This window comes from Uloborus diversus, chromosome 1 (assembly GCF_026930045.1).
Source record: "Uloborus diversus isolate 005 chromosome 1, Udiv.v.3.1, whole genome shotgun sequence".
Classification (NCBI taxonomy): domain Eukaryota; kingdom Metazoa; phylum Arthropoda; class Arachnida; order Araneae; family Uloboridae; genus Uloborus; species Uloborus diversus.
This window is the reverse complement of record NC_072731.1, coordinates 190,275,222-190,288,098: the sequence shown is the minus strand read 5'-3', so window position 1 is coordinate 190,288,098 and position 12,877 is coordinate 190,275,222. Positions and strand designations below refer to the sequence as shown.

The following is a 12,877-nucleotide window of genomic DNA, read 5'->3' as shown; positions in this document are numbered from 1 at the left end:
AAGGGAGATTTCTTTCCAAGCTTTGTGTGGAAGGGGTCAAAAAAGTAGCATATCATTTGTTTAGTTCAACCTTTTGTATATTTCCCCTTTATAAAGTTTTGGATTTTATGTGTGTTTTGCTTTGTTTCTCACAACCTTATCCAAATGCTTAAGAATGGCCAACTTTCATTGCACTATCTAAATATTTCAAAATTTAATGAGCAATTTAAATTCCAATGAACTTATTATATATGGCTTTAAATGAACTTTCTGTGAGTGAGAGTCTCCTGTCTGGGCTATTTTCAAGGAGAGAATTTAAGAATTTGACTAGAAATCTAGTCCTTGATCAATGGAATCCAGATGCTCAACTCAAGTGTTAATGTTCTGGTGCATTACTTAATGGAACTGAATACTCTCATAACATAGCTATATTTAAAAAAATAATTTTAAAACAATATATAAATAAGCTTGGGGGGGGGGGGGGGGAACCCTCAAATAACAAAAAGGCAATAAATAGTTAAGCACACAAAGCAGTTTTTGTTTAGCGCACAGCAGTAATTTAAAGATAAAATAAAATTTTAAGCATAAAGAAATCATAAGCTTTAGTTAAGACAAAGTAAAACATAATTAAACATAGAATAACGATTAAAGTTTGATCATCATAAAATAGGCTAGTTGTAACATAAATATTTGTGTACACATTTAATCACAGTTTAAGTATAAGACATGTATGTTATAATTCATTACATTTTTTTTTTAAATTTTTGTCACCAACTTCACTTTAAACAAGACTTATTTGTAGAAGCAACACAGCTTTTAAAATGATTGGATGCACAATACTTGCAAGAAAAATTTTTCACACATAGTTTAAAAAAATCTTTATACTGTCCAACCACGGATTGTATGGAATTTTCAAACGTCCAGATAAGAAGAATCTATCAAAATAAGGGGGGAAAGCAAAAATTTGATGCCAGTATTCCGCTCATTTCAATGAGACTCTGCTTCTGCAAAAGCTGGCATCGCTAAAAAGTAATAGATTCGGCCATTTCCGGCTGTAAAACGAATGTTTGTCTTTCCATGCAATTTGTGGTCAGACAGTATATACTATATGATCTGATTTAATTCAACAATACTCAACATTTTTTTTCTTTTGGGGCTGCACACACATTACAAAAATAAATTTAAATCATCTTTTTCCCAATTTTTTAAAAACTGGCTTTAACATGCCATTCACAAAATCTTGGCAAGCTGCAAGTTGAGTATCGCTGGGCTTATTAAAATTACGAAACATTGAGCGTAGGAAGTTCATTTTTAACAAAGGCATGCTAATAAAACAAAGCACACAAAGAGAAAGAAACATAATCAGTTATACTCACATGAAATAACTTTAATTCTTTGTTCTAAATTTCCAAATGGGAAAAAATAAGCGAATTAAAATTTAAGAAGCACAAATTAAAATAAGCAATAAAATAAATATAATAGCCAACAAAAGAAAATTAAGAAAATCAATCAGCAAATGAAAATTATTATAGCACCATATACCAGGTTATGCCACAAAAGATTAAAAGATTTACATTTTCTTTCTTAAACTTAGGTTGAACTTAAGTAAAAGTAAGTCTAAAACGTAACCAACTACATTATGCAAAATAAAAACATAAGAATATGTGAACATCAATGTTTTTTCTGAATTTCTCATGACGAAAATAACAAATAGTAACTACTGGTTCATTATATATTTTTTTCAGTCATCAATAAACAATTTACTCATTCATTTCATTAAAAATTAATAACAAAAAACTGTAGTGAGAACTATTCAAACACTGCCCTCTCTAACTCTTTCTGGACTTCCCAATCAATAATTCTAGTTAAAAAAATGAAAGAAAAAAAAATGTTTAAAACTCTTCTGATCAACAGGCACAAGTATTATTAGGAAACAAAATGTTGCAGTATTTTTTTTTTTTTTTGAATGAAATGGCCAAAAAAAAAAAAAAAAAAAAGTTACAAGTAAAAGCTATAAAACACATTTTAATTGATTATTTATTTTTAAATATTTTTTTTCCAACGAACAGTGGTTGAACATATTTTTTCCACTATTATGGCTTCTAGCTTTAGTAAAAAGGTTAATTTTTTACCTGGCTGAATTATAGTATAAAACAAAACTTTTTTCTTTAAACGTAACTCAGTTGAGTTGAAAATAAAATCAACTACTTGAAGCATAAAATAATTATAGTTCTGCTCTAGAGCAGACTATGTTTTTCCATTATAAATTGTAAAATTCTGCAATGCATAGATCAGAGAAGGGAGGAAACAGAATGCTACTGTTATGTGACTCAATAGAGCAAAAATATCTATTAATAATCTATTAATATTTTCTTTTATGTCTCTCTTTCTATAGGACTCTAATACAAGCCTACAATTTGATCTTTTTCAATTTGATCTTTGCAGTGGAGAAACGGAATCATATTTGGTACATGAAACACACTGCCAGCTCAGTCATTCCAGTCGAGGACTGCAGTTTTGTGTTTATTTGGTAGTTTTTCTTCATAAAAAAATGCAAAAAAGCTTGTTAAATAAAAAAAAGCTAACTAGTCTAAACGAACATCTCGACCTCAACACTTTCAAAATTCTTTAAGTCATTCAATTTTTTTTCAAACGTATATATAACAAGAGAGAGAGATGGTCTACATACTTGTTTTAGGGGGGGGGGGGACTATCATTACTAGTATCGCTTAATCAAGTTTAGAGAATTGCTTTGAGCGGGGAAAGAGAAATAACCATATGAACCTACAGTCATAAGTGTAACATTCTTGAAGGTCCGTCTCCCCCGGAAAATGTTCAAAACTATAGTTCTAAAATTGCAGTTTACATGAAAACTGGTAATGACAGGAGGAGGAGAAGTCCAGGGACCTTTATGAAGGGTTAAAGCTCGAAGGCCTTTGAAATTTCTCGAAATTGAAGTCCTAAAAATGAAGTTTTTGAAACCAATCGCAAAAATCAATAGACCATGGAAGTAGTTTGAATTTTCGTTTGGCTCTTGTCTAGAGCACAAATTACCCAAACAGATGACAACTTGTCAAAGAAATTCATTGCTTTTAAATTGTTCCTTCTTGCTGGCTTGGTCTTTTTGTCCTGAAGCTCTAACAAAAATTCTTCAGTGTAGAGGGGCCCTTACTGGTAGGCGATGGGAAATGACTCAGTCCGTTTTCGGTTCTCTACCGTAACGCAAGTTTTTTTTTTCAATTCCGCTTTGAGAAGTCTTTCAGTTCAGAAGAAAATTCGTGTACAAACGTATGAAGTAAGAGACGTTTGTTGATGGCTTTTACAAATAAATGAGATTAGTTATCCTGCAATCAGGGTCGTGCCGTCCCTATGTGCAAGGTCGTGCAGGGCACAACGGCGCCAGAGTCAAAAAGGCGCTGATCTCTACCAATCAAAAATGCTCCGAATGGGAGAAAACTTTTCAAACAAAAAGGTAAAATTGAACTTTTCTTTATATCTAATGATAGTGATGAAATTATACTGGTCATTGAAACAAGCAAATGGTCTCGTTGTCTATCTAAAAGGAAAAATTATTACACTGAAAGCATGTGATGCTACTAAGAGCCATTGTCTGTAAAAATCAGGCAGTTTACGGCATTTGTGATTGTTGACATTTTTAATTTTTCTTATTTTCACATATGTTGTTCCTTATCATGAATGTAATGTTTGTGCAAAATATGAGCTTTGTCTGCCTTACCGTTTTTGGGAAATTAATTTTTTTAATTTAGGGGGCGTGGCACATTTTTGCGTGTTTTTCAAATTTGCAGATTTTAAAGTTCTTGTTGCTTTAAGCGCCCCTATAATGACACAGATTTTCAAATTCTATACTATTATATGGTCTTTTTAGATACTATTACAGCTTTCAAATCATTGTCACTACGATGGCAATATTAGCAAATGGTCAACTTCTACTATTTCTCCGGGATACCATGTTTTTCCAAGCTTTAGTGCTACAAAATTACCATATCAATACCGTCTTCCTGAAACTGGATGATTTGATTTTTTTATGTTTTCTTTGTTTTAGTCTACGTCATCCTCAAATTATGTTTCAGATTCTGAATGCTCACTATATAATACATTATGTTCATAACTATTTAAGACATTATGTTATAAATAGTTGCATTTTTAATATAAATAACAGATAAAAAACTAGGATGGTTGAAAAAATATGAACATTAGTACAACTATTTTAGCATATAATGCACATTATACAATACGTCCATGTGTACCTATATCGATTCACTGTGTTTCTAATGCTTTTTATAAAGCTTTTTTTATAAAAAGCATTAGAAACATATTATTTTAGGTGTCACTACTGTAATTTTATATTAAAGTTTAAAACAAACCGTGCAAAAAGCCATTCGAATTAGAAAAGTCTTTTTTTAAGTAACTCCATAACATACTAATTTCGAATGATTATATTTCCGAAAGTAATAGGAGTGACACCAATTTTTTTAGTTCATATGTTAGACGAACATGTTGATTATCAAACTTAATTAGTTTCAGATCTCTGCTATGAGGGCGAGAGTAGTAGTTAGATCTTAAATATTTGCATTTTTGTGAAAATTTATCACATAAAAGTTCCAATATCTTCTGCCCTTATAGTGACACCAATTTTATTACATATTTTTGATGTATGCAATTGTAGCTAGGAATTTATGTAAAAACATTGGTGTCATCACAATGGCGCTTTGAGAAAATTGGCATTGAATGTAGTAAAAAAATTCATTTTCGGTCATTTTTAAATGGAGTTTGTGGCCGTCGCCCTCGTAGTGACACCGGTTTGACAGCCGTAATAGTATCCAAGAAGACCATATAATAGTATAGAATTTAAAAATCCATGTCATTATAGGGGCGCTTAAAGCAACAACAACTTTAAAATCTGGGCAATTCCATGATAAGGTCAACCAGATGATCAAATTTTCAAAATTAAAATTTCTAAACAAATGAGGTGTCATTTTAAAGGTAAAGAGTTGTATATTTTGAAATACCTGTCTAAAATTTGATCACTTCAGTTATAAATAAGTTACAGGAGGTTAAACTAACGTCAACATCTTGAGTATTTTCAAACCATATTTGGTGACTCTCGAAGAAATTCTGTTTTTTCCAAAAAATACATTCTAATATTATGAATTGAGATGAATAACCATTTAAAGATACAATATGTTGCTGGTGATGTTGCAAAAATGTGTCAAAATAAAATTCATTTTGGTTTGTAAAAGAATTCCTCAGGAGTACATAAAGTGTTTTACGTCCGACACCAAAATGTGCAATTAATTATGCTGAGCCAATAATTTTAAAGCTACATACATGTATTTTTGGGTACAAAGCAAGATTTTCAATCTCATTGATGTAACCTATTTTCATTTTGTAACAAGTGAATATTTTTTACTAAAATCTGGGTATCGGACATAAAATTTTTTTTATGTCCGACACAATTTACGTCCGACACCGTTACATTCCTTTAAACAACGTATGTTTTCAACTGTGTTTCTCCTTTTTTTGGCTTTAATTTTAAAGTTAAAGTGAAACATGCATAAAAAACAACTTAGTGAATTTATTGTATACACATTTAGGGTTGAGAGGGGTAAGTAGGACCCCTTTTGGGAAAAAGTGTGTTGAATGAACATAATAAAGTTGATTAAGATAAATTTTAAGCAAATTTGCCAAAAATATAGTAGGAAAAAGAAATTGGAAACACTAAATGACTGTGTCTATGTAAAGTTGGCTAAGGAAGAACAATTATCAACATTCAACCCATATAAATCTTGATGGTTTTCTTTCAGGTAAGTTTCACAAATAACTAATCACCAGCTTTTGTAGCTGAACTATCAATTCCTACTAAGTCATCAGAGTTGTCTTGTATTTCACTAATACAAATATTTTATCAAAGTTGCTTTTGATTTTCAAATCCTCACTCTTAGGGGGGGGGGGATTACTTACCCCATAGTGTAGGGATGTCTTGTAGCGAAATTTTACGGGGTAAGTGGGGCCCCTCCTCTAAAACATATTTTAATAATATTTTACTCAAAAATTCTGATTGCAGTATGCACTTTAAGTTAAACTGTACATGAATGTTTAATGATGATAAAAAAAATAAATGCTAACCGGGAAACACTTCTTTGAAAAATGCTACTTAAACTCGCCGAAAAATATTTTTCAGATTTTTTTTTTTTTTTTTTTGACTAAGTTCTCTGACCTAGAAAAAAAAATTCCATGTAACCCAAATATATGCAAAACTAATCACTGTGATGAATCAAGACATGATCAATGTAAAAAAGTATAAAAACCATATGGATATTTCAGTTTTTGGGGGGTGACCCACTTCCCCCAATCAACCCTACTTTTGAATTTACTTGATAAATTTTGTTTCAGTACATGTAACCTATAATTTACATATTTATAACTGTAATCATTGTTATGTATTTACATTTAAGAGCAATAATTGACGTCCAATATGAACAATTTACGTCCGACACCGAAAATTTACGTCCGACACCAAGCTAAAAATAATTTTTTAAATAATTTTATTCCTTATATCATTTAAAAACTGAAATATGCTTCAATCATAAGTTTACTTTAGAATTATGCTGTTTTTAAAATTAAAATGTAAGCCAATTCACAGACTTTTAATAACTTTTAAGTGAATCATCAATTTTACTATTTGTGTGTTTACGTCCGACACCAACTCTTTAAAATTTTTTAATTTATACTTTAGGGATCTATTTTGAAAAACTAACATGATTTTTTATTCAGTAGGATGTAGTAAGTATCTAGTAAATAAATTTGATCATTTTGGAACAGTTTATATTTGGTAAATAGAATTAAAACTGAGAAATTGTTCTTCATTTTTTACGTCCGACACCATGGAATTGCCCATCTGCAAATTTGAAAAACACTCAAAAATGTGCCACGCCCCCTAAATTGAAAAATTTAATTTCCCAAAAACGGTAAGGCAGACAAAGCTCATATTTTGCACAAACATTACATTCATGATAAGGAACAACATTTGCAAAAATAAAGAAAATTAAAAACGTCAACAATCACAACCTGCCTGATTCTTACAGACAATGGCTCTTAATGAATGCATTAGCATTTTTCTTCCTAATGTGGATCCGTGAATATTATTTCGATAGTACAATGCAGTTGAGCAAGCATGCAAGGCGAATTTCTAGATGTCTTTTTGTGATTTTAACCAACTTTTCGTGGTAATTCGACTGCTTTATGCCATCATTGCAAAAAAATACAGTAACAACATTTGTAAATTATTTACTTGTCAGTTCAAAACTTCACGGGGTGACCCTGACTTCAGTCCTGCCCCCATCCCATTAAAAATCGTCTAAAAATCGTTTTCAGGAACTCAATTTTGAATTTTTTCCCGGAGAGCGTCATTCAGCCCTCCTCCAACATTATTAAATCATCTAAAATTTTGTTTTTAGGACTTCAACTCGGGAAACATTTGCGGGAGAGAGTTACCAAATCCCATCCCTTCTCCTAATGCCATCAAAGAAGGTTTTCAATTGCATATTTAGAAATTCAATTTTGAAAATTTTCAGTGAAGGAATGATTAAGCTCCTCCTTTTCCATAACGTGATAAAAAAGTGTCATACAGATTTTTAGCTTTTGTTTCCGAAAGATTTCCACGCTTGAGTCACTAATGCCTCCCCCCCTCCCCAACAAAACATTATACTCTGAAGTTTCGCTTTAGGACTTCAAATTACGAAAAATTTACGATGGAGAGCTCCAGACTTACGCCCTCTCCACAAATCTTTAAAGATCCTCAAAATTTTCGTTTTTTTGACTTTAATTTCGCAAGGGGGGGGGGGGGGGGGGGGGGGGCGAGAATCCCTGAACCTTTCCTTTAACATCATCAAAGATTACCTACAAATACGTTTGTAGGACTTCAGTTTCGAAAACTTTACGGTCGAATTCCAATTCCCATTACTTCCCGTAAAATCCCATTAGGTGGTCTAAAATTTCATTTCTAAAGCTTCAATTTTGAAAAAAATTTCGAGTGAGCGTCTCCAAATTTCGGGGATGCTTTCAGGGAACACCATCGGAGAAAATTAAAAAAAGAATCCTTTGTCTCATCTTATCCAACGGGGGGGGGGGGGGGGGGGAGAGAAGAGACACGATTTCGATTGGGTTCAGAAATATGAGGTGGGTAGTTATCTCGAAACTTGGCCTAGGGCTTTTCTAGGACGTTAATTTCTAAAAATTTCCACAGAAGGCCCGCAAAACCTTTTCTCCCTACAATATCTCCAAAGTATGTCTCCAATTGCATGTTTAGAACTTCAATTTCGAAAATTTTAAGAGGAGAAGGAATTCATTTTGATCAGTTTTTTTTATAAATCAGTCAGTGAGAGTCCCAAGCTCCATCCCTTACCCTAACATCAATACATGCAAGACCTATAATCGTGTTTTTAAAGCTTCATTTTCTACAAATTTCTGCTAAGCCCCCTGTGCCTTTTTTCCCCTAACTTCACCAAAAAGAGTTTAAAATTGCGTTTAATGCAGCAATTTTGAAAACATTTCCAAGGGACAACCCCTAGAGTCCTCCCCTTTTATCAGATGGGAATTTCTTTTACAATGTGTGCCCCCTCTAAAATAAAAAAAAAACCTATTTTCTAGTAGCGCCACTGCTGGCCTCCCTCCGAATCAGAATCCTGGCTACGCTACTGTGCTTAATCGAATATTTCTTGGAACCAACAATATTCGACTAAGCGGGGGCCAACAGTTTGAACTAAAAAAAGCGACTAACTAAAACTGAACAAACCTAACCTTTAGATTATGGTTTCAATGATGCATTGAAGAAGATAAGTTTCAAAAACATTATTATTGTCATATTAGAGATAGAATAAATATAAATATAGCTAGATAAAGTCAATCCACCTAAATAAAGTACATCTAATTTTGGAACTTAAGCAAAAAATGGGTACAAATAAGTTTTTGTCAGGCCAGCTTTTTCCATGTTTTTTTCCGCTTTGGCCAGAAACGTGCCAACTCTAGCCAGAACTATCTTTGGTATCATTCCAGGACTTTCTTTATTGCGGTTTATTTTTTTGAACATTGAATCTCCAAATTTTAGATTCTGATTTTTGCAGAGAACAGTGACTCCTTTTTTTCCAGGTTAAAACCATGTAACTTGTTTACATTTTAAGTTAAATCATTACAGCAATAAGTTCAACTACACTTATTTAGCAAAATTTGCAATAGTTTATGCAATAAAATCTTGGGGGTTCTATGTGTATCAATAAATTAAAATATATACGGTGTGATCAAAAAATACAGTGAATAATATATTTTATTAAAAAAAGTAATAAGGTCACATAGAATTTGATTTAATCTCCTTCAAAGTGGTAGTGTGCTTGGCAAGCAATGCACTTATCCAAACGTTGACTCCATGACTGGAAGCCTTTCTGGAAGGCATCTTTCGGAAGGGCTTTTAGCTGCTCTGTCATGGCCCTCTCAATGTCAACAATGGTGTCAAAACGTTTTCCTTTAAGCACAGTTTTGATTTTTGAGAAGAGATAGAAGTTGCATTGTGCTAAATCCGGTGAGTAAGGCTGATGTGGACAGACAGAAATACTTTTCCCACTCCAAAAACTTGTGAAACACAATCTTCCTTTGATTCATCACTCAAAAGTCTGGGAACAAATTCTGCCCTATCTAGTCTCATTTGCAATTCATCAGTTGAAATGCTTTGAAAGGAAATGTACGAGATGTTAAGGTCGTCCGATAGCTCTTAAATAGTCATTCTTCTATTTGAACGAATCATTTTTTCCACTTTTTGCAAATATTCTACTGTTTTTGAAGTTACTGGCTGTCTCACATGCTGCTCATTTTCAACAGTTTCATTTTCGTTTTAAATCAGTCATATCATTGGTCTTCAGAGTTACAACATTATTGCCGTACACCAATTTTAACATTTCATGAGCTCTTTTGCAACTTAAAACCAAACTTAATGTTAATGCGTTGTTTGAAATCCATGTTGCGCGACAGACATGACAAACCCAACCTCACTCTAGTGGCTCTGGCAGCTGACTGACAAGTTCGAACGTGTTACAAATTGTCCCTGGTTGTCTCAGATGATCATGCATGCTACTGCAGCGTCTCTTAATTTTTTTACTGAGTGGAACCCTTTTAAATAACCACTTTTTTCATGGAACCCCTGCTTCTTTCGTAAGTAGAATAGTTTGAAGCAACTTTCTTAAAAAGGTTTTATCTACAGTCAAAGTGAAAATAATTTTGAATAAAATTTTTTAGTGCCAAAATGTAATTTCTAAAATTAACAAAAAATAAAATCTGAAAACAATTTTGAAAAACAAAATTTTGTAGACACCAATCAAAATTTTAAAGTTTAAAATTTAAGTTCAATGTTGAAAGTTCATTATTTTCATAGATTTTTAAAGTCTTCTAAAAAGAAAGGAAAATAAAGAATGAGAGATTCGTGGAAACCTTGATTGATATCCCTGGAACTCTTGGACTCCGAGGAACACAACTTAAGAAACGCTGTGCTACTGGACAAGTCACAGCATATGGATGTAGCTTCAGCACACAGCTGTGGCTATAAAAATTCATTCACCGTACTTTTTGATCACACCTCTTATATATAACAAGAGATAAAGTACTATTAAGTTTCAATTCAACCTAAGTTATAAAGAGAAACAGTAATATATGTTAAAGTTTCGGAAGAAATGTATACAAATTAACATAGAATTTACCAAAGAAAACCCCACAAAAATATTATTTAATGATCACACCATAGTTAGTTAAAAATTATATACACCAGCAAGTATATTATAAGAAAAGATAAACTTTAATCCTAAAAAATTCATACCAAGGGTTGCCATAGATTTTTTAAAAAAAATGTTAAGCAGATTTTCAATCTTTTTTTATTAGCTTACTTTCCTGCACACAAGTCAGAAAAACAAAATAAATTAATGCAATAAACATTAAAAAAAAAGAAAGTTGGGTTATGAGATGAGAAATTTGTGTCAGTTGGCTGTCTATCCTTTTAACCAGGCTCAGATCTATAAATTTTGGCCCCCCCCCTGCAATAAAATCTGTAAAGCCTCTCCCCAGAGGCCAGCAGTGTATATTTGCAGCATTAATTAATCTTAGTGCTAGTTTGTTTACTTCCTTTTAAAAAAAGGAAGTATTGTATACGCGAAAAAATTTTCATTCAAAAACCAACCTTAATTTCCATTTTGCTCACCTCCGAATGAATGTTGAGTTTTTTTTTCAACTCCACCACACGTGGATAAGTGCTTAAGAAAGTATAGACATGCCAAATATCCATTTTGATGATTCCCGAGTTAATTACAATGAGTTTTCTCGTGACGTATGTATGTATGTGTGTACGTATGTCGCATAACTCAAGAACGGTATGTCCTAGAAAGTTGAAATTTGGTACGTATACTCCTAGTTTTCAGGGGCGAAACCAGAGGGGGGGGGCACAGGGCCCGTGCCCCCCCAGAACGCTAGTTTGAACAATTTTCAAAAATACTCTTTTTTTAATATTTGAACGAAGATGAACGCGATTTGAGAAAACGAAGTAGTTCCAAAGTAAGCAGGGACGACGAGAGGTCATTTAAAACTCCCCTCTCTCTCCTTTTCGGCATTTATTTTTTCTGTAGTTAGGAACTCATTGTTCATAACACTGTCTATTTCTTCTGCTACCGAGGAGCGATCTTTTTCAACATTGCGCCATCTCAAGTCCTATTTAAGAAGCACAATGATGCAAGAACGCTTAAATGGATTAGCACAGCTTTGTATCAACAAAGATATAGTTGTACAACCAGATGAAGTTATTGAAGAACTAACCAAGAAACAACGACGGTTAAACTTTGTATTGTAGACAATAAGACAATTTTATAAGTGTACATATGCAGTGTGGATATTTAGGATCATGCGTAAGTAATTTTATTGATTATTTTGTTGTATTTTTAAGTGATTTCATGCCATTTTAACATGTTCCTTTTTTTTTCTTACCATGAATGATCTTAAAAATATGAATAGTTTAGAGCTTTTGGTGATAAAAATTCGTGTGCATTTTGATTTATTTCATTAGTATAGTAAACAAAGTAATAAAAAGTGTTGATTTCCATGTATTAATTTGAACGTCTTACCGCTATACTGTTGTTTCAAGTATTTTAAAGTTCATTCTTAACGTGATTTCAATTCTGGCATAAGAAGAATTAATGTTTTTGCAACTGTTTTTGAATAAATTGCAAAACTTATACAATTTTAAGAAATTTTACTAAATAATACTAATATTAATAATAATTATCTATTGATGTAAAGAGAGAGAGAACGCTGATAGAGTGTTTGAAAAAAAAATTGTGCCCCCCCCCTAAAAATATTTTCTGGTTACGCCCCAGCTAGTGGGGTCTAATTGTGCACTTCCCCTTTTGATTGCATTCGGGTGTTTCTAAAGAGGTCTTTTGCTCCTGTTTGGGGGGAAATCATTGTTAATTTTGATGTAAACTCAAGTGGTGTTACAATTTGGCAGACACTTGGCGAATTATTGCCAGTCTTTTGGTCGCCAAGTTGGCGACAAATTTGGCGGATTTTTTAAATCTGGTTTCAATTTGGCCACTGTTTGTGATATTTAGAGAGTAAACTATTGAATAACATTAAAATTGCCAATAATGGGAAAACGACATTAAATTGGAGTAAAAGGAAGTCATGTGATGCACATATCAGCTCGTTTTTTTTTCGATTTCTCGGGTCATCGTGTCCCTTAAGGACGTGAGCCTCTCCGCACTGCGGGTACGCAGATCTGGGCCTGTCTTTGACAAATGTTGAGGGAGTCCTCAGACAAAAACTGTTTTATTCAAAAGATCTTAGCCAGGAT

The 12,877-nt window shown here is 32.7% G+C and overlaps 1 protein-coding gene across 1 annotated transcript in view; it reads right to left on the bottom strand.

The window, feature by feature from the left end:
* The window catches only part of LOC129217846 (fat-like cadherin-related tumor suppressor homolog), an 82,762-nt gene that overhangs the window by 42,157 nt on the left and 27,728 nt on the right, over window positions 1-12,877 (bottom strand). The window lies entirely within an intron of this gene.